Source organism: Rhinoderma darwinii, assembly GCF_050947455.1.
Source record: "Rhinoderma darwinii isolate aRhiDar2 chromosome 5 unlocalized genomic scaffold, aRhiDar2.hap1 SUPER_5_unloc_24, whole genome shotgun sequence".
In the NCBI taxonomy this organism is placed as follows: domain Eukaryota; kingdom Metazoa; phylum Chordata; class Amphibia; order Anura; family Rhinodermatidae; genus Rhinoderma; species Rhinoderma darwinii.
Genome location: NW_027461781.1, coordinates 460677 through 486841, shown reverse-complemented (window position 1 = coordinate 486841; position 26165 = coordinate 460677). Strand labels below are relative to the sequence as shown.

The 26165-nt window shown below is 47.7% G+C and overlaps 18 non-coding genes across 18 annotated transcripts; all 18 read left to right on the top strand.

The window, feature by feature from the left end:
* Positions 1-427: 427 nt before the first annotated feature.
* Positions 428-618, top strand: LOC142687859 (U2 spliceosomal RNA). The gene has a single exon (XR_012857045.1). It is a non-coding gene; the product is annotated as a U2 spliceosomal RNA (small nuclear RNA).
* A 1292-nt stretch (positions 619-1910) lies between these two features.
* LOC142687858 (U2 spliceosomal RNA) lies at positions 1911-2101 on the top strand. Its single transcript, XR_012857044.1, has one exon. It is a non-coding gene; the product is annotated as a U2 spliceosomal RNA (small nuclear RNA).
* Positions 2102-3381: 1280 nt separating this feature from the next.
* LOC142687857 (U2 spliceosomal RNA) lies at positions 3382-3572 on the top strand. Its single transcript, XR_012857043.1, has one exon. It is a non-coding gene; the product is annotated as a U2 spliceosomal RNA (small nuclear RNA).
* A 1285-nt stretch (positions 3573-4857) lies between these two features.
* Positions 4858-5048, top strand: LOC142687856 (U2 spliceosomal RNA). Its single transcript, XR_012857042.1, has one exon. It is a non-coding gene; the product is annotated as a U2 spliceosomal RNA (small nuclear RNA).
* Positions 5049-6324: 1276 nt separating this feature from the next.
* Positions 6325-6515, top strand: LOC142687854 (U2 spliceosomal RNA). Its single transcript, XR_012857040.1, has one exon. It is a non-coding gene; the product is annotated as a U2 spliceosomal RNA (small nuclear RNA).
* A 1297-nt stretch (positions 6516-7812) lies between these two features.
* Positions 7813-8003, top strand: LOC142687852 (U2 spliceosomal RNA). Its single transcript, XR_012857039.1, has one exon. It is a non-coding gene; the product is annotated as a U2 spliceosomal RNA (small nuclear RNA).
* A 1288-nt stretch (positions 8004-9291) lies between these two features.
* Positions 9292-9482, top strand: LOC142687851 (U2 spliceosomal RNA). The gene has a single exon (XR_012857038.1). It is a non-coding gene; the product is annotated as a U2 spliceosomal RNA (small nuclear RNA).
* A 1307-nt stretch (positions 9483-10789) lies between these two features.
* On the top strand, positions 10790-10980 carry LOC142687850 (U2 spliceosomal RNA). The gene has a single exon (XR_012857037.1). It is a non-coding gene; the product is annotated as a U2 spliceosomal RNA (small nuclear RNA).
* A 1296-nt stretch (positions 10981-12276) lies between these two features.
* LOC142687849 (U2 spliceosomal RNA) lies at positions 12277-12467 on the top strand. The gene has a single exon (XR_012857036.1). It is a non-coding gene; the product is annotated as a U2 spliceosomal RNA (small nuclear RNA).
* Positions 12468-13759: 1292 nt separating this feature from the next.
* Positions 13760-13950, top strand: LOC142687848 (U2 spliceosomal RNA). Its single transcript, XR_012857035.1, has one exon. It is a non-coding gene; the product is annotated as a U2 spliceosomal RNA (small nuclear RNA).
* Positions 13951-15234: 1284 nt separating this feature from the next.
* Positions 15235-15425, top strand: LOC142687847 (U2 spliceosomal RNA). Its single transcript, XR_012857034.1, has one exon. It is a non-coding gene; the product is annotated as a U2 spliceosomal RNA (small nuclear RNA).
* A 1284-nt stretch (positions 15426-16709) lies between these two features.
* LOC142687846 (U2 spliceosomal RNA) lies at positions 16710-16900 on the top strand. The gene has a single exon (XR_012857033.1). It is a non-coding gene; the product is annotated as a U2 spliceosomal RNA (small nuclear RNA).
* Positions 16901-18196: 1296 nt separating this feature from the next.
* On the top strand, positions 18197-18387 carry LOC142687845 (U2 spliceosomal RNA). Its single transcript, XR_012857032.1, has one exon. It is a non-coding gene; the product is annotated as a U2 spliceosomal RNA (small nuclear RNA).
* A 1300-nt stretch (positions 18388-19687) lies between these two features.
* On the top strand, positions 19688-19878 carry LOC142687844 (U2 spliceosomal RNA). The gene has a single exon (XR_012857031.1). It is a non-coding gene; the product is annotated as a U2 spliceosomal RNA (small nuclear RNA).
* Positions 19879-21159: 1281 nt separating this feature from the next.
* LOC142687841 (U2 spliceosomal RNA) lies at positions 21160-21350 on the top strand. The gene has a single exon (XR_012857029.1). It is a non-coding gene; the product is annotated as a U2 spliceosomal RNA (small nuclear RNA).
* A 1284-nt stretch (positions 21351-22634) lies between these two features.
* Positions 22635-22825, top strand: LOC142687840 (U2 spliceosomal RNA). Its single transcript, XR_012857028.1, has one exon. It is a non-coding gene; the product is annotated as a U2 spliceosomal RNA (small nuclear RNA).
* A 1272-nt stretch (positions 22826-24097) lies between these two features.
* On the top strand, positions 24098-24288 carry LOC142687839 (U2 spliceosomal RNA). Its single transcript, XR_012857027.1, has one exon. It is a non-coding gene; the product is annotated as a U2 spliceosomal RNA (small nuclear RNA).
* A 1292-nt stretch (positions 24289-25580) lies between these two features.
* On the top strand, positions 25581-25771 carry LOC142687838 (U2 spliceosomal RNA). The gene has a single exon (XR_012857026.1). It is a non-coding gene; the product is annotated as a U2 spliceosomal RNA (small nuclear RNA).
* The last annotated feature ends 394 nt before the right edge of the window (positions 25772-26165 follow it).

Here is a 26165-nt window from a genome sequence, read left to right as displayed (position 1 = left end):
TTTCTGACATCATAATGGGGCCTCAGAGATAAAAGCCTGGGCCCAGGCAGTGTTGGTCAGTGCTGCTCAGCAGGCAGCACTGGACTGGACTGGATTACAGCTGATACAAGGTGTGAAGGAACAAGGGGTGGCTGTGGGCATGCACTTGCTGCCGCTGCCAGTGTTTATCTGCATGGCAGCAGGGCATTTGGGCGTTGCCAGGAAGGCGTTTTTATGTAGATTCCTCCTCTTTCAGCACTGCATTGTGGTGCAAGCAAAAGAAGCAAATCCTGTCTGGCTTCCTCTCCGGCCTTTATTCACCTCCCGTGTAGCTGTGAGTGTGTGAGCCTGCAGGGCCCCATGGAATTGCCTAGAAGTAGGCTGAATCGCTGCAAGGGCTGAACAGCAGTATCGGGCAGGCTCGGGCAACGCGCGGCCCGTTCGGGTTATCGCTTCTCGGCCTTTTGGCTAAGATCAAGTGTAGTATCTGTTCTTATCAGTTTAATATCTGATACGTCCCCTATCTGGGGACCATATATTAAATGGATTTTTAGAACAGGGAGATGGAAATAGAGCTTGCTCTGTCCACTCCACGCATTGACCTGGTATTGCAGTATTTCCAGGACCGGTGCACCCTTTCCTTATGTGTTGACTAAAAGCAGATTCCAAAAGTGTTTTTTGTCTTTGCTATTGTTTCTGTCTTTCTGAAGGGGTCTCCCCTTTTAATCCCATTATTTCAACACCTGTTGGACAATGCATGAGTGATAATGAGCTCATTGATTAAATGCAATTAATGAATAGATTGCCACCTCTTGTTGTGTGTCGTCTGTGTTTCTGTGTTTCCGGCATTTCACATTGGAACACCTCATTCACCTTCCTTGTCTTCTCTCCGCCCTCCCTTTTAGGTAAGTTAAAGAGCTGCACCTGAGCCAGCCACTGATTGATTGATTGATTGATTGATTGATTGATTGATTGATTGATTGATTGATTGATGCAGCACAACAGTCAAATAGTGGAGTGGAGTAGGGGAACAGCAAACAGCCAATAAAGCAGCCCGCCCGCTCGCCTGCCCGCCACAATGGACCTACCTGTGTACACTAGATGGATGTGATGGAATGTACTGTCGTCCCTACATTTCAAGAAGAAGTAAGAATTGCAGTTGCAACAAAGCCTTGCTTGCCTACAAAGAGAGCAGCAATTTGGATTTGTTACTATGTTACCTAGAAGAATAACAAACTGTGCAAGGATGGAGGTTGTAGGAGCAAGGAGAAGTTGTCTGTAAAGTTGGTGGATGCCTATTTTCCATTTTGCAGTCCCTTGTCTCCCTCTTGTGGCCTCCTGGAGGCAACTAGCTGTGCAAAAAAAAGACAGCCTGGCGGCCGGCTGTTGCAGTGTTGCCCTCTCAGGCAACACTGAGTGACTGACTGAGCCTCACCGTCTTATATAAAGTTCAGACGGAACTTTGCACGTGTCATAGTGGAGCCCTCAGGATTCCAGAGCCAGCTTTCTGACATCATAATGGGGCCTCAGAGATAAAAGCCTGGGCCCAGGCAGTGTTGGTCAGTGCTGCTCAGCAGGCAGCACTGGACTGGACTGGATTACAGCTGATACAAGGTGTGAAGGAACAAGGGGTGGCTGTGGGCATGCACTTGCTGCCGCTGCCAGTGTTTATCTGCATGGCAGCAGGGCATTTGGGCGTTGCCAGGAAGGCGTTTTTATGTAGATTCCTCCTCTTTCAGCACTGCATTGTGGTGCAAGCAAAAGAAGCAAATCCTGTCTGGCTTCCTCTCCGGCCTTTATTCACCTCCCGTGTAGCTGTGAGTGTGTGAGCCTGCAGGGCCCCATGGAATTGCCTAGAAGTAGGCTGAATCGCTGCAAGGGCTGAACAGCAGTATCGGGCAGGCTCGGGCAACGCGCGGCCCGTTCGGGTTATCGCTTCTCGGCCTTTTGGCTAAGATCAAGTGTAGTATCTGTTCTTATCAGTTTAATATCTGATACGTCCCCTATCTGGGGACCATATATTAAATGGATTTTTAGAACAGGGAGATGGAAATAGAGCTTGCTCTGTCCACTCCACGCATTGACCTGGTATTGCAGTATTTCCAGGACCGGTGCACCCTTTCCTTATGTGTTGACTAAAAGCAGATTCCAAAAGTGTTTTTTGTCTTTGCTATTGTTTCTGTCTTTCTGAAGGGATCTCCCCTTTTAATCCCATTATTTCAACACCTGTTGGACAATGCATGAGTGATAATGAGCTCATTGATTAAATGCAATTAATGAATAGATTGCCACCTCTTGTTGTGTGTCGTCTGTGTTTCTGTGTTTCCGGCATTTCACATTGGAACACCTCATTCACCTTCCTTGTCTTCTCTCCGCCCTCCCTTTTAGGTAAGTTAAAGAGCTGCACCTGAGCCAGCCACTGATTGATTGATTGATTGATTGATTGATTGATTGATTGATTGATGCAGCACAACAGTCAAATAGGGGAGTGGAGTAGGGGAACAGCAAACAGCCAATAAAGCAGCCCGCCCGCTCGCCTGCCCGCCACAATGGACCTACCTGTGTACACTAGATGGATGTGATGGAATGTACTGTCGTCCCTACATTTCAAGAAGAAGTAAGAATTGCAGTTGCAACAAAGCCTTGCTTGCCTACAAAGAGAGCAGCAATTTGGATTTGTTACTATGTTACCTAGAAGAATAACAAACTGTGCAAGGATGGAGGTTGTAGGAGCAAGGAGAAGTTGTCTGTAAAGTTGGTGGATGCCTATTTTCCATTTTGCAGTCCCTTGTCTCCCTCTTGTGGCCTCCTGGAGGCAACTAGCTGTGCAAAAAAAAGACAGCCTGGCGGCCGGCTGTTGCAGTGTTGCCCTCTCAGGCAACACTGAGTGACTGACTGAGCCTCACCGTCTTATATAAAGTTCAGACGGAACTTTGCACGTGTCATAGTGGAGCCCTCAGGATTCCAGAGCCAGCTTTCTGACATCATAATGGGGCCTCAGAGATAAAAGCCTGGGCCCAGGCAGTGTTGGTCAGTGCTGCTCAGCAGGCAGCACTGGACTGGACTGGATTACAGCTGATACAAGGTGTGAAGGAACAAGGGGTGGCTGTGGGCATGCACTTGCTGCCGCTGCCAGTGTTTATCTGCATGGCAGCAGGGCATTTGGGCGTTGCCAGGAAGGCGTTTTTATGTAGATTCCTCCTCTTTCAGCACTGCATTGTGGTGCAAGCAAAAGAAGCAAATCCTGTCTGGCTTCCTCTCCGGCCTTTATTCACCTCCCGTGTAGCTGTGAGTGTGTGAGCCTGCAGGGCCCCATGGAATTGCCTAGAAGTAGGCTGAATCGCTGCAAGGGCTGAACAGCAGTATCGGGCAGGCTCGGGCAACGCGCGGCCCGTTCGGGTTATCGCTTCTCGGCCTTTTGGCTAAGATCAAGTGTAGTATCTGTTCTTATCAGTTTAATATCTGATACGTCCCCTATCTGGGGACCATATATTAAATGGATTTTTAGAACAGGGAGATGGAAATAGAGCTTGCTCTGTCCACTCCACGCATTGACCTGGTATTGCAGTATTTCCAGGACCGGTGCACCCTTTCCTTATGTGTTGACTAAAAGCAGATTCCAAAAGTGTTTTTTGTCTTTGCTATTGTTTCTGTCTTTCTGAAGGGATCTCCCCTTTTAATCCCATTATTTCAACACCTGTTGGACAATGCATGAGTGATAATGAGCTCATTGATTAAATGCAATTAATGAATAGATTGCCACCTCTTGTTGTGTGTCGTCTGTGTTTCTGTGTTTCCGGCATTTCACATTGGAACACCTCATTCACCTTCCTTGTCTTCTCTCCGCTCTCCCTTTTAGGTAAGTTAAAGAGCTGCACCTGAGCCAGCCACTGATTGATTGATTGATTGATTGATTGATTGATTGATTTGATTGATTGATGCAGCACAACAGTCAAATAGTGGAGTGGAGTAGGGGAACAGCAAACAGCCAATAAAGCAGCCCGCCCGCTCGCCTGCCTGCCACAATGGACCTACCTGTGTACACTAGATGGATGTGATGGAATGTACTGTCGTCCCTACATTTCAAGAAGAAGTAAGAATTGCAGTTGCAACAAAGCCTTGCTTGCCTACAAAGAGAGCAGCAATTTGGATTTGTTACTATGTTACCTAGAAGAATAACAAACTGTGCAAGGATGGAGGTTGTAGGAGCAAGGAGAAGTTGTCTGTAAAGTTGGTGGATGCCTATTTTCCATTTTGCAGTCCCTTGTCTCCCTCTTGTGGCCTCCTGGAGGCAACTAGCTGTGCAAAAAAAAGACAGCCTGGCGGCCGGCTGTTGCAGTGCTGCCCTCTCAGGCAACACTGAGTGACTGACTGAGCCTCACCGTCTTATATAAAGTTCAGACGGAACTTTGCACGTGTCATAGTGGAGCCCTCAGGATTCCAGAGCCAGCTTTCTGACATCATAATGGGGCCTCAGAGATAAAAGCCTGGGCCCAGGCAGTGTTGGTCAGTGCTGCTCAGCAGGCAGCACTGGACTGGACTGGATTACAGCTGATACAAGGTGTGAAGGAACAAGGGGTGGCTGTGGGCATGCACTTGCTGCCGCTGCCAGTGTTTATCTGCATGGCAGCAGGGCATTTGGGCGTTGCCAGGAAGGCGTTTTTATGTAGATTCCTCCTCTTTCAGCACTGCATTGTGGTGCAAGCAAAAGAAGCAAATCCTGTCTGGCTTCCTCTCCGGCCTTTATTCACCTCCCGTGTAGCTGTGAGTGTGTGAGCCTGCAGGGCCCCATGGAATTGCCTAGAAGTAGGCTGAATCGCTGCAAGGGCTGAACAGCAGTATCGGGCAGGCTCGGGCAACGCGCGGCCCGTTCGGGTTATCGCTTCTCGGCCTTTTGGCTAAGATCAAGTGTAGTATCTGTTCTTATCAGTTTAATATCTGATACGTCCCCTATCTGGGGACCATATATTAAATGGATTTTTAGAACAGGGAGATGGAAATAGAGCTTGCTCTGTCCACTCCACGCATTGACCTGGTATTGCAGTATTTCCAGGACCGGTGCACCCTTTCCTTATGTGTTGACTAAAAGCAGATTCCAAAAGTGTTTTTTGTCTTTGCTATTGTTTCTGTCTTTCTGAAGGGATCTCCCCTTTTAATCCCATTATTTCAACACCTGTTGGACAATGCATGAGTGATAATGAGCTCATTGATTAAATGCAATTAATGAATAGATTGCCACCTCTTGTTGTGTGTCGTCTGTGTTTCTGTGTTTCCGGCATTTCACATTGGAACACCTCATTCACCTTCCTTGTCTTCTCTCCGCCCTCCCTTTTAGGTAAGTTAAAGAGCTGCACCTGAGCCAGCCACTGATTGATTGATTGATTGATTGATTGATTGATTGATTGATGCAGCACAACAGTCAAATAGTGGAGTGGAGTAGGGGAACAGCAAACAGCCAATAAAGCAGCCCGCCCGCTCGCCTGCCCGCCACAATGGACCTACCTGTGTACACTAGATGGATGTGATGGAATGTACTGTCGTCCCTACATTTCAAGAAGAAGTAAGAATTGCAGTTGCAACAAAGCCTTGCTTGCCTACAAAGAGAGCAGCAATTTGGATTTGTTACTATGTTACCTAGAAGAATAACAAACTGTGCAAGGATGGAGGTTGTAGGAGCAAGGAGAAGTTGTCTGTAAAGTTGGTGGATGCCTATTTTCCATTTTGCAGTCCCTTGTCTCCCTCTTGTGGCCTCCTGGAGGCAACTAGCTGTGCAAAAAAAAGACAGCCTGGCGGCCGGCTGTTGCAGTGTTGCCCTCTCAGGCAACACTGAGTGACTGACTGAGCCTCACCGTCTTATATAAAGTTCAGACGGAACTTTGCACGTGTCATAGTGGAGCCCTCAGGATTCCAGAGCCAGCTTTCTGACATCATAATGGGGCCTCAGAGATAAAAGCCTGGGCCCAGGCAGTGTTGGTCAGTGCTGCTCAGCAGGCAGCACTGGACTGGACTGGATTACAGCTGATACAAGGTGTGAAGGAACAAGGGGTGGCTGTGGGCATGCACTTGCTGCCGCTGCCAGTGTTTATCTGCATGGCAGCAGGGCATTTGGGCGTTGCCAGGAAGGCGTTTTTATGTAGATTCCTCCTCTTTCAGCACTGCATTGTGGTGCAAGCAAAAGAAGCAAATCCTGTCTGGCTTCCTCTCCGGCCTTTATTCACCTCCCGTGTAGCTGTGAGTGTGTGAGCCTGCAGGGCCCCATGGAATTGCCTAGAAGTAGGCTGAATCGCTGCAAGGGCTGAACAGCAGTATCGGGCAGGCTCGGGCAACGCGCGGCCCGTTCGGGTTATCGCTTCTCGGCCTTTTGGCTAAGATCAAGTGTAGTATCTGTTCTTATCAGTTTAATATCTGATACGTCCCCTATCTGGGGACCATATATTAAATGGATTTTTAGAACAGGGAGATGGAAATAGAGCTTGCTCTGTCCACTCCACGCATTGACCTGGTATTGCAGTATTTCCAGGACCGGTGCACCCTTTCCTTATGTGTTGACTAAAAGCAGATTCCAAAAGTGTTTTTTGTCTTTGCTATTGTTTCTGTCTTTCTGAAGGGATCTCCCCTTTTAATCCCATTATTTCAACACCTGTTGGACAATGCATGAGTGATAATGAGCTCATTGATTAAATGCAATTAATGAATAGATTGCCACCTCTTGTTGTGTGTCGTCTGTGTTTCTGTGTTTCCGGCATTTCACATTGGAACACCTCATTCACCTTCCTTGTCTTCTCTCCGCCCTCCCTTTTAGGTAAGTTAAAGAGCTGCACCTGAGCCAGCCACTTGATTGATTGATTGATTGATTGATTGATTGATTGATTGATTGATTGATTGATTGATTGATGCAGCACAACAGTCAAATAGTGGAGTGGAGTAGGGGAACAGCAAACAGCCAATAAAGCAGCCCGCCCGCTCGCCTGCCCGCCACAATGGACCTACCTGTGTACACTAGATGGATGTGATGGAATGTACTGTCGTCCCTACATTTCAAGAAGAAGTAAGAATTGCAGTTGCAACAAAGCCTTGCTTGCCTACAAAGAGAGCAGCAATTTGGATTTGTTACTATGTTACCTAGAAGAATAACAAACTGTGCAAGGATGGAGGTTGTAGGAGCAAGGAGAAGTTGTCTGTAAAGTTGGTGGATGCCTATTTTCCATTTTGCAGTCCCTTGTCTCCCTCTTGTGGCCTCCTGGAGGCAACTAGCTGTGCAAAAAAAAGACAGCCTGGCGGCCAGCTGTTGCAGTGTTGCCCTCTCAGGCAACACTGAGTGACTGACTGAGCCTCACCGTCTTATATAAAGTTCAGACGGAACTTTGCACGTGTCATAGTGGAGCCCTCAGGATTCCAGAGCCAGCTTTCTGACATCATAATGGGGCCTCAGAGATAAAAGCCTGGGCCCAGGCAGTGTTGGTCAGTGCTGCTCAGCAGGCAGCACTGGACTGGACTGGATTACAGCTGATACAAGGTGTGAAGGAACAAGGGGTGGCTGTGGGCATGCACTTGCTGCCGCTGCCAGTGTTTATCTGCATGGCAGCAGGGCATTTGGGCGTTGCCAGGAAGGCGTTTTTATGTAGATTCCTCCTCTTTCAGCACTGCATTGTGGTGCAAGCAAAAGAAGCAAATCCTGTCTGGCTTCCTCTCCGGCCTTTATTCACCTCCCGTGTAGCTGTGAGTGTGTGAGCCTGCAGGGCCCCATGGAATTGCCTAGAAGTAGGCTGAATCGCTGCAAGGGCTGAACAGCAGTATCGGGCAGGCTCGGGCAACGCGCGGCCCGTTCGGGTTATCGCTTCTCGGCCTTTTGGCTAAGATCAAGTGTAGTATCTGTTCTTATCAGTTTAATATCTGATACGTCCCCTATCTGGGGACCATATATTAAATGGATTTTTAGAACAGGGAGATGGAAATAGAGCTTGCTCTGTCCACTCCACGCATTGACCTGGTATTGCAGTATTTCCAGGACCGGTGCACCCTTTCCTTATGTGTTGACTAAAAGCAGATTCCAAAAGTGTTTTTTGTCTTTGCTATTGTTTCTGTCTTTCTGAAGGGATCTCCCCTTTTAATCCCATTATTTCAACACCTGTTGGACAATGCATGAGTGATAATGAGCTCATTGATTAAATGCAATTAATGAATAGATTGCCACCTCTTGTTGTGTGTCGTCTGTGTTTCTGTGTTTCCGGCATTTCACATTGGAACACCTCATTCACCTTCCTTGTCTTCTCTCCGCCCTCCCTTTTAGGTAAGTTAAAGAGCTGCACCTGAGCCAGCCACTGATTGATTGATTGATTGATTGATTGATTGATTGATTGATTGATTGATTGATGCAGCACAACAGTCAAATAGTGGAGTGGAGTAGGGGAACAGCAAACAGCCAATAAAGCAGCCCGCCCGCTCGCCTGCCCGCCACAATGGACCTACCTGTGTACACTAGATGGATGTGATGGAATGTACTGTCGTCCCTACATTTCAAGAAGAAGTAAGAATTGCAGTTGCAACAAAGCCTTGCTTGCCTACAAAGAGAGCAGCAATTTGGATTTGTTACTATGTTACCTAGAAGAATAACAAACTGTGCAAGGATGGAGGTTGTAGGAGCAAGGAGAAGTTGTCTGTAAAGTTGGTGGATGCCTATTTTCCATTTTGCAGTCCCTTGTCTCCCTCTTGTGGCCTCCTGGAGGCAACTAGCTGTGCAAAAAAAAGACAGCCTGGCGGCCGGCTGTTGCAGTGTTGCCCTCTCAGGCAACACTGAGTGACTGACTGAGCCTCACCGTCTTATATAAAGTTCAGACGGAACTTTGCACGTGTCATAGTGGAGCCCTCAGGATTCCAGAGCCAGCTTTCTGACATCATAATGGGGCCTCAGAGATAAAAGCCTGGGCCCAGGCAGTGTTGGTCAGTGCTGCTCAGCAGGCAGCACTGGACTGGACTGGATTACAGCTGATACAAGGTGTGAAGGAACAAGGGGTGGCTGTGGGCATGCACTTGCTGCCGCTGCCAGTGTTTATCTGCATGGCAGCAGGGCATTTGGGCGTTGCCAGGAAGGCGTTTTTATGTAGATTCCTCCTCTTTCAGCACTGCATTGTGGTGCAAGCAAAAGAAGCAAATCCTGTCTGGCTTCCTCTCCGGCCTTTATTCACCTCCCGTGTAGCTGTGAGTGTGTGAGCCTGCAGGGCCCCATGGAATTGCCTAGAAGTAGGCTGAATCGCTGCAAGGGCTGAACAGCAGTATCGGGCAGGCTCGGGCAACGCGCGGCCCGTTCGGGTTATCGCTTCTCGGCCTTTTGGCTAAGATCAAGTGTAGTATCTGTTCTTATCAGTTTAATATCTGATACGTCCCCTATCTGGGGACCATATATTAAATGGATTTTTAGAACAGGGAGATGGAAATAGAGCTTGCTCTGTCCACTCCACGCATTGACCTGGTATTGCAGTATTTCCAGGACCGGTGCACCCTTTCCTTATGTGTTGACTAAAAGCAGATTCCAAAAGTGTTTTTTGTCTTTGCTATTGTTTCTGTCTTTCTGAAGGGATCTCCCCTTTTAATCCCATTATTTCAACACCTGTTGGACAATGCATGAGTGATAATGAGCTCATTGATTAAATGCAATTAATGAATAGATTGCCACCTCTTGTTGTGTGTCGTCTGTGTTTCTGTGTTTCCGGCATTTCACATTGGAACACCTCATTCTCCTTCCTTGTCTTCTCTCCGCCCTCCCTTTTAGGTAAGTTAAAGAGCTGCACCTGAGCCAGCCACTGATTGATTGATTGATTGATTGATTGATTGATTGATTGATTGATTGATTGATTGATTGATTGATTGATTGATGCAGCACAACAGTCAAATAGTGGAGTGGAGTAGGGGAACAGCAAACAGCCAATAAAGCAGCCCGCCCGCTCGCCTGCCCGCCACAATGGACCTACCTGTGTACACTAGATGGATGTGATGGAATGTACTGTCGTCCCTACATTTCAAGAAGAAGTAAGAATTGCAGTTGCAACAAAGCCTTGCTTGCCTACAAAGAGAGCAGCAATTTGGATTTGTTACTATGTTACCTAGAAGAATAACAAACTGTGCAAGGATGGAGGTTGTAGGAGCAAGGAGAAGTTGTCTGTAAAGTTGGTGGATGCCTATTTTCCATTTTGCAGTCCCTTGTCTCCCTCTTGTGGCCTCCTGGAGGCAACTAGCTGTGCAAAAAAAAGACAGCCTGGCGGCCGGCTGTTGCAGTGTTGCCCTCTCAGGCAACACTGAGTGACTGACTGAGCCTCACCGTCTTATATAAAGTTCAGACGGAACTTTGCACGTGTCATAGTGGAGCCCTCAGGATTCCAGAGCCAGCTTTCTGACATCATAATGGGGCCTCAGAGATAAAAGCCTGGGCCCAGGCAGTGTTGGTCAGTGCTGCTCAGCAGGCAGCACTGGACTGGACTGGATTACAGCTGATACAAGGTGTGAAGGAACAAGGGGTGGCTGTGGGCATGCACTTGCTGCCGCTGCCAGTGTTTATCTGCATGGCAGCAGGGCATTTGGGCGTTGCCAGGAAGGCGTTTTATGTAGATTCCTCCTCTTTCAGCACTGCATTGTGGTGCAAGCAAAAGAAGCAAATCCTGTCTGGCTTCCTCTGCGGCCTTTATTCACCTCCCGTGTAGCTGTGAGTGTGTGAGCCTGCAGGGCCCCATGGAATTGCCTAGAAGTAGGCTGAATCGCTGCAAGGGCTGAACAGCAGTATCGGGCAGGCTCGGGCAACGCGCGGCCCGTTCGGGTTATCGCTTCTCGGCCTTTTGGCTAAGATCAAGTGTAGTATCTGTTCTTATCAGTTTAATATCTGATACGTCCCCTATCTGGGGACCATATATTAAATGGATTTTTAGAACAGGGAGATGGAAATAGAGCTTGCTCTGTCCACTCCACGCATTGACCTGGTATTGCAGTATTTCCAGGACCGGTGCACCCTTTCCTTATGTGTTGACTAAAAGCAGATTACAAAAGTGTTTTTTGTCTTTGCTATTGTTTCTGTCTTTCTGAAGGGATCTCCCCTTTTAATCCCATTATTTCAACACCTGTTGGACAATGCATGAGTGATAATGAGCTCATTGATTAAATGCAATTAATGAATAGATTGCCACCTCTTGTTGTGTGTCGTCTGTGTTTCTGTGTTTCCGGCATTTCACATTGGAACACCTCATTCACCTTCCTTGTCTTCTCTCCGCCCTCCCTTTTAGGTAAGTTAAAGAGCTGCACCTGAGCCAGCCACTGATTGATTGATTGATTGATTGATTGATTGATTGATTGATTGATTGATTGATTGATTGATGCAGCACAACAGTCAAATAGTGGAGTGGAGTAGGGGAACAGCAAACAGCCAATAAAGCAGCCCGCCCGCTCGCCTGCCCGCCACAATGGACCTACCTGTGTACACTAGATGGATGTGATGGAATGTACTGTCGTCCCTACATTTCAAGAAGAAGTAAGAATTGCAGTTGCAACAAAGCCTTGCTTGCCTACAAAGAGAGCAGCAATTTGGATTTGTTACTATGTTACCTAGAAGAATAACAAACTGTGCAAGGATGGAGGTTGTAGGAGCAAGGAGAAGTTGTCTGTAAAGTTGGTGGATGCCTATTTTCCATTTTGCAGTCCCTTGTCTCCCTCTTGTGGCCTCCTGGAGGCAACTAGCTGTGCAAAAAAAAGACAGCCTGGCGGCCGGCTGTTGCAGTGTTGCCCTCTCAGGCAACACTGAGTGACTGACTGAGCCTCACCGTCTTATATAAAGTTCAGACGGAACTTTGCACGTGTCATAGTGGAGCCCTCAGGATTCCAGAGCCAGCTTTCTGACATCATAATGGGGCCTCAGAGATAAAAGCCTGGGCCCAGGCAGTGTTGGTCAGTGCTGCTCAGCAGGCAGCACTGGACTGGACTGGATTACAGCTGATACAAGGTGTGAAGGAACAAGGGGTGGCTGTGGGCATGCACTTGCTGCCGCTGCCAGTGTTTATCTGCATGGCAGCAGGGCATTTGGGCGTTGCCAGGAAGGCGTTTTTATGTAGATTCCTCCTCTTTCAGCACTGCATTGTGGTGCAAGCAAAAGAAGCAAATCCTGTCTGGCTTCCTCTCCGGCCTTTATTCACCTCCCGTGTAGCTGTGAGTGTGTGAGCCTGCAGGGCCCCATGGAATTGCCTAGAAGTAGGCTGAATCACTGCAAGGGCTGAACAGCAGTATCGGGCAGGCTCGGGCAACGCGCGGCCCGTTCGGGTTATCGCTTCTCGGCCTTTTGGCTAAGATCAAGTGTAGTATCTGTTCTTATCAGTTTAATATCTGATACGTCCCCTATCTGGGGACCATATATTAAATGGATTTTTAGAACAGGGAGATGGAAATAGAGCTTGCTCTGTCCACTCCACGCATTGACCTGGTATTGCAGTATTTCCAGGACCGGTGCACCCTTTCCTTATGTGTTGACTAAAAGCAGATTCCAAAAGTGTTTTTTGTCTTTGCTATTGTTTCTGTCTTTCTGAAGGGATCTCCCCTTTTAATCCCATTATTTCAACACCTGTTGGACAATGCATGAGTGATAATGAGCTCATTGATTAAATGCAATTAATGAATAGATTGCCACCTCTTGTTGTGTGTCGTCTGTGTTTCTGTGTTTCCGGCATTTCACATTGGAACACCTCATTCACCTTCCTTGTCTTCTCTCCGCCCTCCCTTTTAGGTAAGTTAAAGAGCTGCACCTGAGCCAGCCACTGATTGATTGATTGATTGATTGATTGATTGATTGATTGATTGATTGATTGATTGATGCAGCACAACAGTCAAATAGTGGAGTGGAGTAGGGGAACAGCAAACAGCCAATAAAGCAGCCCGCCCGCTCGCCTGCCCGCCACAATGGACCTACCTGTGTACACTAGATGGATGTGATGGAATGTACTGTCGTCCCTACATTTCAAGAAGAAGTAAGAATTGCAGTTGCAACAAAGCCTTGCTTGCCTACAAAGAGAGCAGCAATTTGGATTTGTTACTATGTTACCTAGAAGAATAACAAACTGTGCAAGGATGGAGGTTGTAGGAGCAAGGAGAAGTTGTCTGTAAAGTTGGTGGATGCCTATTTTCCATTTTGCAGTCCCTTGTCTCCCTCTTGTGGCCTCCTGGAGGCAACTAGCTGTGCAAAAAAAAGACAGCCTGGCGGCCGGCTGTTGCAGTGTTGCCCTCTCAGGCAACACTGAGTGACTGACTGAGCCTCACCGTCTTATATAAAGTTCAGACGGAACTTTGCACGTGTCATAGTGGAGCCCTCAGGATTCCAGAGCCAGCTTTCTGACATCATAATGGGGCCTCAGAGATAAAAGCCTGGGCCCAGGCAGTGTTGGTCAGTGCTGCTCAGCAGGCAGCACTGGACTGGACTGGATTACAGCTGATACAAGGTGTGAAGGAACAAGGGGTGGCTGTGGGCATGCACTTGCTGCCGCTGCCAGTGTTTATCTGCATGGCAGCAGGGCATTTGGGCGTTGCCAGGAAGGCGTTTTTATGTAGATTCCTCCTCTTTCAGCACTGCATTGTGGTGCAAGCAAAAGAAGCAAATCCTGTCTGGCTTCCTCTCCGGCCTTTATTCACCTCCCGTGTAGCTGTGAGTGTGTGAGCCTGCAGGGCCCCATGGAATTGCCTAGAAGTAGGCTGAATCGCTGCAAGGGCTGAACAGCAGTATCGGGCAGGCTCGGGCAACGCGCGGCCCGTTCGGGTTATCGCTTCTCGGCCTTTTGGCTAAGATCAAGTGTAGTATCTGTTCTTATCAGTTTAATATCTGATACGTCCCCTATCTGGGGACCATATATTAAATGGATTTTTAGAACAGGGAGATGGAAATAGAGCTTGCTCTGTCCACTCCACGCATTGACCTGGTATTGCAGTATTTCCAGGACCGGTGCACCCTTTCCTTATGTGTTGACTAAAAGCAGATTCCAAAAGTGTTTTTTGTCTTTGCTATTGTTTCTGTCTTTCTGAAGGGATCTCCCCTTTTAATCCCATTATTTCAACACCTGTTGGACAATGCATGAGTGATAATGAGCTCATTGATTAAATGCAATTAATGAATAGATTGCCACCTCTTGTTGTGTGTCGTCTGTGTTTCTGTGTTTCCGGCATTTCACATTGGAACACCTCATTCACCTTCCTTGTCTTCTCTCCGCCCTCCCTTTTAGGTAAGTTAAAGAGCTGCACCTGAGCCAGCCACTGATTGATTGATTGATTGATTGATTGATTGATTGATTGATTGATTGATGCAGCACAACAGTCAAATAGTGGAGTGGAGTAGGGGAACAGCAAACAGCCAATAAAGCAGCCCGCCCGCTCGCCTGCCCGCCACAATGGACCTACCTGTGTACACTAGATGGATGTGATGGAATGTACTGTCGTCCCTACATTTCAAGAAGAAGTAAGAATTGCAGTTGCAACAAAGCCTTGCTTGCCTACAAAGAGAGCAGCAATTTGGATTTGTTACTATGTTACCTAGAAGAATAACAAACTGTGCAAGGATGGAGGTTGTAGGAGCAAGGAGAAGTTGTCTGTAAAGTTGGTGGATGCCTATTTTCCATTTTGCAGTCCCTTGTCTCCCTCTTGTGGCCTCCTGGAGGCAACTAGCTGTGCAAAAAAAAGACAGCCTGGCGGCCGGCTGTTGCAGTGTTGCCCTCTCAGGCAACACTGAGTGACTGACTGAGCCTCACCGTCTTATATAAAGTTCAGACGGAACTTTGCACGTGTCATAGTGGAGCCCTCAGGATTCCAGAGCCAGCTTTCTGACATCATAATGGGGCCTCAGAGATAAAAGCCTGGGCCCAGGCAGTGTTGGTCAGTGCTGCTCAGCAGGCAGCACTGGACTGGACTGGATTACAGCTGATACAAGGTGTGAAGGAACAAGGGGTGGCTGTGGGCATGCACTTGCTGCCGCTGCCAGTGTTTATCTGCATGGCAGCAGGGCATTTGGGCGTTGCCAGGAAGGCGTTTTTATGTAGATTCCTCCTCTTTCAGCACTGCATTGTGGTGCAAGCAAAAGAAGCAAATCCTGTCTGGCTTCCTCTCCGGCCTTTATTCACCTCCCGTGTAGCTGTGAGTGTGTGAGCCTGCAGGGCCCCATGGAATTGCCTAGAAGTAGGCTGAATCGCTGCAAGGGCTGAACAGCAGTATCGGGCAGGCTCGGGCAACGCGCGGCCCGTTCGGGTTATCGCTTCTCGGCCTTTTGGCTAAGATCAAGTGTAGTATCTGTTCTTATCAGTTTAATATCTGATACGTCCCCTATCTGGGGACCATATATTAAATGGATTTTTAGAACAGGGAGATGGAAATAGAGCTTGCTCTGTCCACTCCACGCATTGACCTGGTATTGCAGTATTTCCAGGACCGGTGCACCCTTTCCTTATGTGTTGACTAAAAGCAGATTCCAAAAGTGTTTTTTGTCTTTGCTATTGTTTCTGTCTTTCTGAAGGGATCTCCCCTTTTAATCCCATTATTTCAACACCTGTTGGACAATGCATGAGTGATAATGAGCTCATTGATTAAATGCAATTAATGAATAGATTGCCACCTCTTGTTGTGTGTCGTCTGTGTTTCTGTGTTTCCGGCATTTCACATTGGAACACCTCATTCACCTTCCTTGTCTTCTCTCCGCCCTCCCTTTTAGGTAAGTTAAAGAGCTGCACCTGAGCCAGCCACTGATTGATTGATTGATTGATTGATTGATTGATTGATTGATTGATTGATTGATTGATGCAGCACAACAGTCAAATAGTGGAGTGGAGTAGGGGAACAGCAAACAGCCAATAAAGCAGCCCGCCCGCTCGCCTGCCCGCCACAATGGACCTACCTGTGTACACTAGATGGATGTGATGGAATGTACTGTCGTCCCTACATTTCAAGAAGAAGTAAGAATTGCAGTTGCAACAAAGCCTTGCTTGCCTACAAAGAGAGCAGCAATTTGGATTTGTTACTATGTTACCTAGAAGAATAACAAACTGTGCAAGGATGGAGGTTGTAGGAGCAAGGAGAAGTTGTCTGTAAAGTTGGTGGATGCCTATTTTCCATTTTGCAGTCCCTTGTCTCCCTCTTGTGGCCTCCTGGAGGCAACTAGCTGTGCAAAAAAAAGACAGCCTGGCGGCCGGCTGTTGCAGTGTTGGGCAACACTGAGTGACTGACTGAGCCTCACCGTCTTATATAAAGTTCAGACGGAACTTTGCACGTGTCATAGTGGAGCCCTCAGGATTCCAGAGCCAGCTTTCTGACATCATAATGGGGCCTCAGAGATAAAAGCCTGGGCCCAGGCAGTGTTGGTCAGTGCTGCTCAGCAGGCAGCACTGGACTGGACTGGATTACAGCTGATACAAGGTGTGAAGGAACAAGGGGTGGCTGTGGGCATGCACTTGCTGCCGCTGCCAGTGTTTATCTGCATGGCAGCAGGGCATTTGGGCGTTGCCAGGAAGGCGTTTTTATGTAGATTCCTCCTCTTTCAGCACTGCATTGTGGTGCAAGCAAAAGAAGCAAATCCTGTCTGGCTTCCTCTCCGGCCTTTATTCACCTCCCGTGTAGCTGTGAGTGTGTGAGCCTGCAGGGCCCCATGGAATTGCCTAGAAGTAGGCTGAATCGCTGCAAGGGCTGAACAGCAGTATCGGGCAGGCTCGGGCAACGCGCGGCCCGTTCGGGTTATCGCTTCTCGGCCTTTTGGCTAAGATCAAGTGTAGTATCTGTTCTTATCAGTTTAATATCTGATACGTCCCCTATCTGGGGACCATATATTAAATGGATTTTTAGAACAGGGAGATGGAAATAGAGCTTGCTCTGTCCACTCCACGCATTGACCTGGTATTGCAGTATTTCCAGGACCGGTGCACCCTTTCCTTATGTGTTGACTAAAAGCAGATTCCAAAAGTGTTTTTTGTCTTTGCTATTGTTTCTGTCTTTCTGAAGGGATCTCCCCTTTTAATCCCATTATTTCAACACCTGTTGGACAATGCATGAGTGATAATGAGCTCATTGATTAAATGCAATTAATGAATAGATTGCCACCTCTTGTTGTGTGTCGTCTGTGTTTCTGTGTTTCCGGCATTTCACATTGGAACACCTCATTCACCTTCCTTGTCTTCTCTCCGCCCTCCCTTTTAGGTAAGTTAAAGAGCTGCACCTGAGCCAGCCACTGATTGATTGATTGATTGATTGATTGATTGATTGATTGATTGATTGATTGATTGATTGATGCAGCACAACAGTCAAATAGTGGAGTGGAGTAGGGGAACAGCAAACAGCCAATAAAGCAGCCCGCCCGCTCGCCTGCCCGCCACAATGGACCTACCTGTGTACACTAGATGGATGTGATGGAATGTACTGTCGTCCCTACATTTCAAGAAGAAGTAAGAATTGCAGTTGCAACAAAGCCTTGCTTGCCTACAAAGAGAGCAGCAATTTGGATTTGTTACTATGTTACCTAGAAGAATAACAAACTGTGCAAGGATGGAGGTTGTAGGAGCAAGGAGAAGTTGTCTGTAAAGTTGGTGGATGCCTATTTTCCATTTTGCAGTCCCTTGTCTCCCTCTTGTGGCCTCCTGGAGGCAACTAGCTGTGCAAAAAAAAGACAGCCTGGCGGCCGGCTGTTGCAGTGTTGCCCTCTCAGGCAACACTGAGTGACTGACTGAGCCTCACCGTCTTATATAAAGTTCAGACGGAACTTTGCACGTGTCATAGTGGAGCCCTCAGGATTCCAGAGCCAGCTTTCTGACATCATAATGGGGCCTCAGAGATAAAAGCCTGGGCCCAGGCAGTGTTGGTCAGTGCTGCTCAGCAGGCAGCACTGGACTGGACTGAATTACAGCTGATACAAGGTGTGAAGGAACAAGGGGTGGCTGTGGGCATGCACTTGCTGCCGCTGCCAGTGTTTATCTGCATGGCAGCAGGGCATTTGGGCGTTGCCAGGAAGGCGTTTTTATGTAGATTCCTCCTCTTTCAGCACTGCATTGTGGTGCAAGCAAAAGAAGCAAATCCTGTCTGGCTTCCTCTCCGGCCTTTATTCACCTCCCGTGTAGCTGTGAGTGTGTGAGCCTGCAGGGCCCCATGGAATTGCCTAGAAGTAGGCTGAATCGCTGCAAGGGCTGAACAGCAGTATCGGGCAGGCTCGGGCAACGCGCGGCCCGTTCGGGTTATCGCTTCTCGGCCTTTTGGCTAAGATCAAGTGTAGTATCTGTTCTTATCAGTTTAATATCTGATACGTCCCCTATCTGGGGACCATATATTAAATGGATTTTTAGAACAGGGAGATGGAAATAGAGCTTGCTCTGTCCACTCCACGCATTGACCTGGTATTGCAGTATTTCCAGGACCGGTGCACCCTTTCCTTATGTGTTGACTAAAAGCAGATTCCAAAAGTGTTTTTTGTCTTTGCTATTGTTTCTGTCTTTCTGAAGGGATCTCCCCTTTTAATCCCATTATTTCAACACCTGTTGGACAATGCATGAGTGATAATGAGCTCATTGATTAAATGCAATTAATGAATAGATTGCCACCTCTTGTTGTGTGTCGTCTGTGTTTCTGTGTTTCCGGCATTTCACATTGGAACACCTCATTCACCTTCCTTGTCTTCTCTCCGCCCTCCCTTTTAGGTAAGTTAAAGAGCTGCACCTGAGCCAGCCACTGATTGATTGATTGATTGATTGATTGATTGATTGATTGATTGATTGATTGATTGATTGATTGATGCAGCACAACAGTCAAATAGTGGAGTGGAGTAGGGGAACAGCAAACAGCCAATAAAGCAGCCCGCCCGCTCGCCTGCCCGCCACAATGGACCTACCTGTGTACACTAGATGGATGTGATGGAATGTACTGTCGTCCCTACATTTCAAGAAGAAGTAAGAATTGCAGTTGCAACAAAGCCTTGCTTGCCTACAAAGAGAGCAGCAATTTGGATTTGTTACTATGTTACCTAGAAGAATAACAAACTGTGCAAGGATGGAGGTTGTAGGAGCAAGGAGAAGTTGTCTGTAAAGTTGGTGGATGCCTATTTTCCATTTTGCAGTCCCTTGTCTCCCTCTTGTGGCCTCCTGGAGGCAACTAGCTGTGCAAAAAAAAGACAGCCTGGCGGCCGGCTGTTGCAGTGTTGCCCTCTCAGGCAACACTGAGTGACTGACTGAGCCTCACCGTCTTATATAAAGTTCAGACGGAACTTTGCACGTGTCATAGTGGAGCCCTCAGGATTCCAGAGCCAGCTTTCTGACATCATAATGGGGCCTCAGAGATAAAAGCCTGGGCCCAGGCAGTGTTGGTCAGTGCTGCTCAGCAGGCAGCACTGGACTGGACTGGATTACAGCTGATACAAGGTGTGAAGGAACAAGGGGTGGCTGTGGGCATGCACTTGCTGCCGCTGCCAGTGTTTATCTGCATGGCAGCAGGGCATTTGGGCGTTGCCAGGAAGGCGTTTTTATGTAGATTCCTCCTCTTTCAGCACTGCATTGTGGTGCAAGCAAAAGAAGCAAATCCTGTCTGGCTTCCTCTCCGGCCTTTATTCACCTCCCGTGTAGCTGTGAGTGTGTGAGCCTGCAGGGCCCCATGGAATTGCCTAGAAGTAGGCTGAATCGCTGCAAGGGCTGAACAGCAGTATCGGGCAGGCTCGGGCAACGCGCGGCCCGTTCGGGTTATCGCTTCTCGGCCTTTTGGCTAAGATCAAGTGTAGTATCTGTTCTTATCAGTTTAATATCTGATACGTCCCCTATCTGGGGACCATATATTAAATGGATTTTTAGAACAGGGAGATGGAAATAGAGCTTGCTCTGTCCACTCCACGCATTGACCTGGTATTGCAGTATTTCCAGGACCGGTGCACCCTTTCCTTATGTGTTGACTAAAAGCAGATTCCAAAAGTGTTTTTTGTCTTTGCTATTGTTTCTGTCTTTCTGAAGGGATCTCCCCTTTTAATCCCATTATTTCAACACCTGTTGGACAATGCATGAGTGATAATGAGCTCATTGATTAAATGCAATTAATGAATAGATTGCCACCTCTTGTTGTGTGTCGTCTGTGTTTCTGTGTTTCCGGCATTTCACATTGGAACACCTCATTCACCTTCCTTGTCTTCTCTCCGCCCTCCCTTTTAGGTAAGTTAAAGAGCTGCACCTGAGCCAGCCACTTGATTGATTGATTGATTGATTGATTGATTGATTGATTGATTGATGCAGCACAACAGTCAAATAGTGGAGTGGAGTAGGGGAACAGCAAACAGCCAATAAAGCAGCCCGCCCGCTCGCCTGCCCGCCACAATGGACCTACCTGTGTACACTAGATGGATGTGATGGAATGTACTGTCGTCCCTACATTTCAAGAAGAAGTAAGAATTGCAGTTGCAACAAAGCCTTGCTTGCCTACAAAGAGAGCAGCAATTTGGATTTGTTACTATGTTACCTAGAAGAATAACAAACTGTGCAAGGATGGAGGTTGTAGGAGCAAGGAGAAGTTGTCTGTAAAGTTGGTGGATGCCTATTTTCCATTTTGCAGTCCCTTGTCTCCCTCTTGTGGCCTCCTGGAGGCAACTAGCTGTGCAAAAAAAAGACAGCCTGGCGGCCGGCTGTTGCAGTGTTGCCCTCTCAGGCAACACTGAGTGACTGACTGAGCCTCACCGTCTTATATAAAGTTCAGACGGAACTTTGCACGTGTCATAGTGGAGCCCTCAGGATTCCAGAGCCAGCTTTCTGACATCATAATGGGGCCTCAGAGATAAAAGCCTGGGCCCAGGCAGTGTTGGTCAGTGCTGCTCAGCAGGCAGCACTGGACTGGACTGGATTACAGCTGATACAAGGTGTGAAGGAACAAGGGGTGGCTGTGGGCATGCACTTGCTGCCGCTGCCAGTGTTTATCTGCATGGCAGCAGGGCATTTGGGCGTTGCCAGGAAGGCGTTTTTATGTAGATTCCTCCTCTTTCAGCACTGCATTGTGGTGCAAGCAAAAGAAGCAAATCCTGTCTGGCTTCCTCTCCGGCCTTTATTCACCTCCCGTGTAGCTGTGAGTGTGTGAGCCTGCAGGGCCCCATGGAATTGCCTAGAAGTAGGCTGAATCGCTGCAAGGGCTGAACAGCAGTATCGGGCAGGCTCGGGCAACGCGCGGCCCGTTCGGGTTATCGCTTCTCGGCCTTTTGGCTAAGATCAAGTGTAGTATCTGTTCTTATCAGTTTAATATCTGATACGTCCCCTATCTGGGGACCATATATTAAATGGATTTTTAGAACAGGGAGATGGAAATAGAGCTTGCTCTGTCCACTCCACGCATTGACCTGGTATTGCAGTATTTCCAGGACCGGTGCACCCTTTCCTTATGTGTTGACTAAAAGCAGATTCCAAAAGTGTTTTTTGTCTTTGCTATTGTTTCTGTCTTTCTGAAGGGATCTCCCCTTTTAATCCCATTATTTCAACACCTGTTGGACAATGCATGAGTGATAATGAGCTCATTGATTAAATGCAATTAATGAATAGATTGCCACCTCTTGTTGTGTGTCGTCTGTGTTTCTGTGTTTCCGGCATTTCACATTGGAACACCTCATTCACCTTCCTTGTCTTCTCTCCGCCCTCCCTTTTAGGTAAGTTAAAGAGCTGCACCTGAGCCAGCCACTGATCGATTGATTGATTGATTGATTGATTGATTGATTGATTGATTGATGCAGCACAACAGTCAAATAGTGGAGTGGAGTAGGGGAACAGCAAACAGCCAATAAAGCAGCCCGCCCGCTCGCCTGCCCGCCACAATGGACCTACCTGTGTACACTAGATGGATGTGATGGAATGTACTGTCGTCCCTACATTTCAAGAAGAAGTAAGAATTGCAGTTGCAACAAAGCCTTGCTTGCCTACAAAGAGAGCAGCAATTTGGATTTGTTACTATGTTACCTAGAAGAATAACAAACTGTGCAAGGATGGAGGTTGTAGGAGCAAGGAGAAGTTGTCTGTAAAGTTGGTGGATGCCTATTTTCCATTTTGCAGTCCCTTGTCTCCCTCTTGTGGCCTCCTGGAGGCAACTAGCTGTGCAAAAAAAAGACAGCCTGGCGGCCGGCTGTTGCAGTGTTGCCCTCTCAGGCAACACTGAGTGACTGACTGAGCCTCACAGTCTTATATAAAGTTCAGACGGAACTTTGCACGTGTCATAGTGGAGCCCTCAGGATTCCAGAGCCAGCTTTCTGACATCATAATGGGGCCTCAGAGATAAAAGCCTGGGCCCAGGCAGTGTTGGTCAGTGCTGCTCAGCAGGCAGCACTGGACTGGACTGGATTACAGCTGATACAAGGTGTGAAGGAACAAGGGTTGGCTGTGGGCATGCACTTGCTGCCGCTGCCAGTGTTTATCTGCATGGCAGCAGGGCATTTGGGCGTTGCCAGGAAGGCGTTTTTATGTAGATTCCTTCTCTTTCAGCACTGCATTGTGGTGCAAGCAAAAGAAGCAAATCCTGTCTGGCTTCCTCTCCGGCCTTTATTCACCTCCCGTGTAGCTGTGAGTGTGTGAGCCTGCAGGGCCCCATGGAATTGCCTAGAAGTAGGCTGAATCGCTGCAAGGGCTGAACAGCAGTATCGGGCAGGCTCGGGCAACGCGCGGCCCGTTCGGGTTATCGCTTCTCGGCCTTTTGGCTAAGATCAAGTGTAGTATCTGTTCTTATCAGTTTAATATCTGATACGTCCCCTATCTGGGGACCATATATTAAATGGATTTTTAGAACAGGGAGATGGAAATAGAGCTTGCTCTGTCCACTCCACGCATTGACCTGGTATTGCAGTATTTCCAGGACCGGTGCACCCTTTCCTTATGTGTTGACTAAAAGCAGATTCCAAAAGTGTTTTTTGTCTTTGCTATTGTTTCTGTCTTTCTGAAGGGATCTCCCCTTTTAATCCCATTATTTCAACACCTGTTGGACAATGCATGAGTGATAATGAGCTCATTGATTAAATGCAATTAATGAATAGATTGCCACCTCTTGTTGTGTGTCGTCTGTGTTTCTGTGTTTCCGGCATTTCACATTGGAACACCTCATTCACCTTCCTTGTCTTCTCTCCGCCCTCCCTTTTAGGTAAGTTAAAGAGCTGCACCTGAGCCAGCCACTGATTGATTGATTGATTGATTGATTGATTGATTGATGCAGCACAACAGTCAAATAGTGGAGTGGAGTAGGGGAACAGCAAACAGCCAATAAAGCAGCCCGCCCGCTCGCCTGCCCGCCACAATGGACCTACCTGTGTACACTAGATGGATGTGATGGAATGTACTGTCGTCCCTACATTTCAAGAAGAAGTAAGAATTGCAGTTGCAACAAAGCCTTGCTTGCCTACAAAGAGAGCAGCAATTTGGATTTGTTACTATGTTACCTAGAAGAATAACAAACTGTGCAAGGATGGAGGTTGTAGGAGCAAGGAGAAGTTGTCTGTAAAGTTGGTGGATGCCTATTTTCCATTTTGCAGTCCCTTGTCTCCCTCTTGTGGCCTCCTGGAGGCAACTAGCTGTGCAAAAAAAAGACAGCCTGGCGGCCGGCTGTTGCAGTGTTGCCCTCTCAGGCAACACTGAGTGACTGACTGAGCCTCACCGTCTTATATAAAGTTCAGACGGAACTTTGCACGTGTCATAGTGGAGCCCTCAGGATTCCAGAGCCAGCTTTCTGACATCATAATGGGGCCTCAGAGATAAAAGCCTGGGCCCAGGCAGTGTTGGTCAGTGCTGCTCAGCAGGCAGCACTGGACTGGACTGGATTACAGCTGATACAAGGTGTGAAGGAACAAGGGGTGGCTGTGGGCATGCACTTGCTGCCGCTGCCAGTGTTTATCTGCATGGCAGCAGGGCATTTGGGCGTTGCCAGGAAGGCGTTTTTATGTAGATTCCTCCTCTTTCAGCACTGCATTGTGGTGCAAGCAAAAGAAGCAAATCCTGTCTGGCTTCCTCTCCGGCCTTTATTCACCTCCCGTGTAGCTGTGAGTGTGTGAGCCTGCAGGGCCCCATGGAATTGCCTAGAAGTAGGCTGAATCGCTGCAAGGGCTGAACAGCAGTATCGGGCAGGCTCGGGCAACGCGCGGCCCGTTCGGGTTATCGCTTCTCGGCCTTTTGGCTAAGATCAAGTGTAGTATCTGTTCTTATCAGTTTAATATCTGATACGTCCCCTATCTGGGGACCATATATTAAATGGATTTTTAGAACAGGGAGATGGAAATAGAGCTTGCTCTGTCCACTCCACGCATTGACCTGGTATTGCAGTATTTCCAGGACCGGTGCACCCTTTCCTTATGTGTTGACTAAAAGCAGATTCCAAAAGTGTTTTTTGTCTTTGCTATTGTTTCTGTCTTTCTGAAGGGATCTCCCCTTTTAATCCCATTATTTCAACACCTGTTGGACAATGCATGAGTGATAATGAGCTCATTGATTAAATGCAATTAATGAATAGATTGCCACCTCTTGTTGTGTGTCGTCTGTGTTTCTGTGTTTCCGGCATTTCACATTGGAACACCTCATTCACCTTCCTTGTCTTCTCTCCGCCCTCCCTTTTAGGTAAGTTAAAGAGCTGCACCTGAGCCAGCCACTGATTGATTGATTGATTGATTGATTGATTGATTGATTGATTGATTGATTGATTGATGCAGCACAACAGTCAAATAGTGGAGTGGAGTAGGGGAACAGCAAACAGCCAATAAAGCAGCCCGCCCGCTCGCCTGCCCGCCACAATGGACCTACCTGTGTACACTAGATGGATGTGATGGAATGTACTGTCGTCCCTACATTTCAAGAAGAAGTAAGAATTGCAGTTGCAACAAAGCCTTGCTTGCCTACAAAGAGAGCAGCAATTTGGATTTGTTACTATGTTACCTAGAAGAATAACAAACTGTGCAAGGATGGAGGTTGTAGGAGCAAGGAGAAGTTGTCTGTAAAGTTGGTGGATGCCTATTTTCCATTTTGCAGTCCCTTGTCTCCCTCTTGTGGCCTCCTGGAGGCAACTAGCTGTGCAAAAAAAAGACAGCCTGGCGGCCGGCTGTTGCAGTGTTGCCCTCTCAGGCAACACTGAGTGACTGACTGAGCCTCACCGTCTTATATAAAGTTCAGACGGAACTTTGCACGTGTCATAGTGGAGCCCTCAGGATTCCAGAGCCAGCTTTCTGACATCATAATGGGGCCTCAGAGATAAAAGCCTGGGCCCAGGCAGTGTTGGTCAGTGCTGCTCAGCAGGCAGCACTGGACTGGACTGGATTACAGCTGATACAAGGTGTGAAGGAACAAGGGGTGGCTGTGGGCATGCACTTGCTGCCGCTGCCAGTGTTTATCTGCATGGCAGCAGGGCATTTGGGCGTTGCCAGGAAGGCGTTTTTATGTAGATTCCTCCTCTTTCAGCACTGCATTGTGGTGCAAGCAAAAGAAGCAAATCCTGTCTGGCTTCCTCTCCGGCCTTTATTCACCTCCCGTGTAGCTGTGAGTGTGTGAGCCTGCAGGGCCCCATGGAATTGCCTAGAAGTAGGCTGAATCGCTGCAAGGGCTGAACAGCAGTATCGGGCAGGCTCGGGCAACGCGCGGCCCGTTCGGGTTATCGCTTCTCGGCCTTTTGGCTAAGATCAAGTGTAGTATCTGTTCTTATCAGTTTAATATCTGATACGTCCCCTATCTGGGGACCATATATTAAATGGATTTTTAGAACAGGGAGATGGAAATAGAGCTTGCTCTGTCCACTCCACGCATTGACCTGGTATTGCAGTATTTCCAGGACCGGTGCACCCTTTCCTTATGTGTTGACTAAAAGCAGATTCCAAAAGTGTTTTTTGTCTTTGCTATTGTTTCTGTCTTTCTGAAGGGATCTCCCCTTTTAATCCCATTATTTCAACACCTGTTGGACAATGCATGAGTGATAATGAGCTCATTGATTAAATGCAATTAATGAATAGATTGCCACCTCTTGTTGTGTGTCGTCTGTGTTTCTGTGTTTCCGGCATTTCACATTGGAACACCTCATTCACCTTCCTTGTCTTCTCTCCGCCCTCCCTTTTAGGTAAGTTAAAGAGCTGCACCTGAGCCAGCCACTGATTGATTGATTGATTGATTGATTGATTGATTGATTGATTGATTGATTGATGCAGCACAACAGTCAAATAGTGGAGTGGAGTAGGGGAACAGCAA